Below are 4,611 nucleotides of genomic sequence, written 5' to 3' on the forward strand. Positions count from 1 at the left end.
TTTCCAGAAGACTCAATGAATCCTGTTACCACCTCCGCCCACAACCAGCTGGAACTTCCCACAACCAGGGGAAGCTAATTGGTTGGCCATGAAAGTCTCCCCCCCCCCCAGCTTTCTTCAGTTGAGCCAATAGGGTGTCTCCGGGAGTGTCCATTTGGCTCTTTTCAAACCTTGCTGGCAGTGATGGAGAACGTGGGGGCGAGGGTGGGGGCGGTATTGTCGCTTTGTCAAGCTGCAGAGGGGGAAAAAAGGAGTGCATGCGTGAAATTTGCCCATGGTGGTTGCAGGCTTACTTAATTAGAAAATACCGGACATGTAACGGACATGTATTTTCTCTGTTTATTTACTGGACAGAAAGGGCAGAGTGTCCCGTTCAAACCTGGACACCTGGCAGCCCTACGAACAGGTGTCCGCCGGTTCTTTCCAGAGTGCTCCATGACTCTGATGTCAAGAACTGGCACCAGCAGAGAGTGCCTGGGTGAAATACAGGCCGCTGGGAGGCTTCCTTGGAACAGTTTGCACCAGTGTTGTGAATGTCGAGCAATGAAATACAGGCCACCGGGAGGCTTCCTTGGAACAGTTTGCACCAGTTTTGTGAATGTCGAGCAATGAGATGCATTCAGTTCACCAATCTGCTAAATCTACCGTCACAATTAAAACCACAGTGAACTGCAAAAGACAAACATCTCAAAATTGTATGCCTCTTGGGGGTGTGTGTGTGTGTCACGGAACAGCAGCCCCCTTGCGGCTCCGCTCAGACCCCGACTCAGGAGACTGCCTCAGCTCCAGCCCTCCCTCTGGCACTGAGGGGTACCCCCCCTCTTCCACCCTGGGCCTCGTGTGGCCTGCTGTCTCCTGCCATGGCTCTAAGGAAGCAGCCAGGAGCTGTGGCCTCCTGAGTGGGCCCAGACCAGGGGAAGAGCAGGGCAGATCTGGCTATAAGACAGAGGCACATTGCCAGAACATGCACGCCCCTGCAAGAAAGGAAGCAGCGCACCGAGTCTCTGGGATGGAAAGACCATCAACGTATAGGGTATGAATACACACATATATACAATTTCATTGTAGTTATTGTTGGAATAATGAAGGAAATGGAAACAGAATAATGGTTGATAAAATTATGTTTTATTTTAGAACAAAGGGAAGTCCAATTTGGAGGATTTATAATCATGTGAATACACAACTGTATGTATGCATTAGCAATTGTATGCTGGAATTGTTCATAGCTGGGTGATTTTCCTGTAATCAATAATTGATATGTTTCTTGTTAGGAGTTCTTTATGTATGAAAAAGACACCTCGAAACGAGTATCAACTCCGGGGGAATTCGTCCATTTTCATCTGTTGACGTCTTCATTTTCATCTTGTGACATCCTCATTTTCTGTAAAGCATATTGAACTCTGAATTAGATTTGTTGGTGTTGCACAAATACAAATTGGATTATGTACATTTTGCACAGCTTGCAGTAGTTCTATCGTGGCCCGCAAGAAAGGAAGCAGCGCACCGAGTCTCTGGGATGGAAGGACCACCCTTTCTCCCCATCTGGTCCTCCTGGGTAAGTCTCTGGGCTTGTTGAGTGGGGACAGAAATACTCTTGGCAGACAGGGTGGCCTGCAACACTCCCTCCAAGTTGAGAGAAGCCCTGGGCACATTTTGCCAGGTGCTCCAGGTGTCCAAAAGGGGAGGGGTGCAGAGAGAGAAGGGAGGGGGAGGCCCCAAAGCCTCTTTGTCCCCCTCTGGTCTCCGCAGGAGCCAGAATCACAGACTAAGAGGAAGCACGTCTCTTGAGGGCGGCAGCGTTTACCACGGGCGAAGGCCCAAGAATAGTGAGGTGGAAGAGTCCCTTGTTCTACTAAGGGATGGAAAGTTTAAGCTTTAAGCATCAGGACCCCTCCCCCCCCCACCAGTGTAGGAGGCAAGGCTGAATAGGCGGTTGGGGGGTCGTTGAGAACCGAGGAGGGTTTGTTGCAGGGACCAGTGGATGGGGGGCAGGCTCTGTTCTCCACCCCATTGGTGCAGATCCTAGTCTCTCGGGGACCTTTGCAGCTAAGGGTCAGAGGGTCCCTCCCCATTGAGTGGAGATGAAACACACTCCAAGGTGCCTCTCGAAATATGTTGTCGAAGGCCTTCACAGCCGGAGTTCATTTGTTGTTGTCGATTTCCCAGACTCTATGGCCGTGGTCTTGGCATTGTAGGACCTGATGTTTCGCCAGCAGCTGTGACTGGCATCCTCAGAGGTATAACACAGAAAGATGAAGCGCTCTCTGCGTCATGGTGAGAAGAAGAAAAATGGTAGGCAGGTAATTTAGATCTACTCAGGAAGGTGGGGTCGGGCTGAGTCATTATCTTGTAGGAGTTCCCCAGGCTGTGAAACATGCTAATGGAGGAGCTTTCCTGAGGCGGTTCTTTTGCGTATGGATTGTTTCCTGAGGATGTTTCCTGAGGAGGTTCTTTTGCATATGGATTGTTTCCTGAGGAGGTTCTAATGACTCAGCCCTACCCCACCTTCCTGAGTAGATATAAATTACCTGCCTACCATTTTTCTTCTCACCTTGACACAGAGAGGACCCCTTCTTTCTGTATTATATCTCAGAGGATGCCAGTCACAGCTGCTGGTGAAACATCAGGTCCTACAATGCCAAGACCACGGCCAGACAGCCCCCCCAAAATCTACAGCAACGAATGCCTCTCTAAAGTTGCACTGGTGTGGGGATGGTCCTAGACAGCTACCGAGACCAGGAGATGCCTTGGTAGCACACCGTCAGCGTATTCTTCCTCGCAGTATTCCGAGAAAGACAGCAGGTTGGTTTTCTCGCAAGGGGAGGCGGCCAAACAGTTTCCCCTCCGGCTCAAAAGGGGTGGCAGAGTCCTAGAGCGGCCGGCTGCACTGCTCTGGCTTTCATGACACCTGATGCAAATGTCTCTCTTCCTCCTCCAGCTTCCCACTGCGGCGAAGCAGCCGCCGGCTTCCACCCAGGGCACTTTCTTTGCTGGTCTGCGGAGCTGAGCCTGCCGCACGCCAAGGGCCATGGCGGGTCCGAATGCCACGGCCGATGTTCCTCCGGGCTCCTTCTTCCTCTTGGGCATCCCCGGGCTGGAGTCCCTCCACCCCTGGCTCTCCATCCCCTTCTCCGCCCTGTACTTCATGGCCCTCCTGGGGAACTGCAGCCTCCTCTTCGTCGTCAAGACGGAGCCCAGCTTGCACGAGCCCATGTTCCTCTTCCTCTGCATGCTCTCCCTCACTGACCTGGTCCTCTCCTCCTCCACCCTGCCCAAGATGCTGGCCATCTTCTGGCTTGGCTGGCACCGAATCGGGGCCACGGCCTGCCTGGCCCAGATGTTCTTCATCCACTCCTTCACCGCCATGGAGTCCGGCTTCTTCTTGGCCATGGCGTACGACCGCTACGTGGCCATCTGCGACCCCCTGCGCCACGCGACCGCCCTCACCGGCGCCGTGGTGGCCAAGATCGGCCTGGCCGTGGTGGCCAGGGGCCTGGTGTTCTTCTTCCCTCACCCCTTCCTGGTGGGGCGGCTGCCCTTCTGCCGGTCCAAGGTCATCGCCCACAGCTACTGCGAGTTCATGGCCCTGGTCAAGCTGGCCTGTGCGGACACGGCAGCCAGCGGCGCCTACAGCCTCAGCCTGGCCTTTCTGATTGGGGGCTTCGACGTGTGCTTCATCAGCTTGTCCTACGGCCTGATCCTGAGCACCGTCTGCCGCTTGCCTTCCAAAGAGGCCGGCCGGAAGGCTCTGGGAACCTGCTGCTCCCACATATCCTCACTTTCACCACACCGGCCGTTTTCTCCTTCCTCACCCACCGCTTTGGCCACAGCGTCCCCCACGCCCTGCACATTCTCATCGCCAACGTCTACCTCGTGGTGCCACCCGGCCTGAATCCCATCATCTATGGGGTGAGGACAAAGAAGATCCGGGAGCGGGTACAGCAGGCCCTTTGCTGCAGGAAGAGGTGATGGCGGCTGCTGGGAGGTGGGCTGCGCTTGGCACGCAGAAGGTCCCCAGTTCAACCCCCCCGGCAGCATCTCCAGTTGAAAGGACCAGGCAGCAGGTGATGGGAAAGACCTCTCTGCCTGAGACCCTGGAGAGCCGCTGCTAGTCTGAGTGGACCGAGGGTCTGATCCAGTGTAATGCAACTTTATGTTTTCACCTACATATTTGGGAGGGGCCGTGGCTCAGTGGAAGAGCCTCTGCCTGGCATGCAGAAGGTCCCAGGTTCGATCCCCGGCATCTCCAGTTAAAAAGGACCAGGCAGGAGGTGATGTGAAAGACCTCCGCCTGAGACCCTGGAGAGCTGTAAATAGGGGCCATGGCTCAGTGGAAGAGTTTCTGCCTGGCATGCAGAAGGTCCCAGGTTCGATCCTTGGCATCTCCAGTTAAAAAGGACTAGGCAGGAGGTGATGTGAAAGACCTCCACCTGAGACCCCGGAGAACTCCTGCCAGTCTGAGTAGGCAATACTGATTTTGATGGACCAAAGGTCAGATTCAGTAGAAGGCAGCCTTGTGTGTATGTTTGTGTGTGATAACCTCACGTTAAAAGAACCCCAAAATTAGCTGGGTGTCAAAATTATGACACATGAGCCAGAATGAGTGTGGAT

The 4,611-nt window shown here is 54.0% G+C and overlaps 1 pseudogene; it reads left to right on the plus strand.

Moving 5' to 3' along the window:
* Positions 1–3,028: 3,028 nt before the first annotated feature.
* Positions 3,029–3,969, plus strand: LOC107117045 (annotated as a pseudogene).
* The last annotated feature ends 642 nt before the right edge of the window (positions 3,970–4,611 follow it).

Source organism: Gekko japonicus, unplaced genomic scaffold (genome assembly GCF_001447785.1).
Source record: "Gekko japonicus isolate JY-2015 unplaced genomic scaffold, Gekko_japonicus_V1.1 scaffold6420, whole genome shotgun sequence".
Lineage (NCBI taxonomy): Eukaryota > Metazoa > Chordata > Lepidosauria > Squamata > Gekkonidae > Gekko > Gekko japonicus.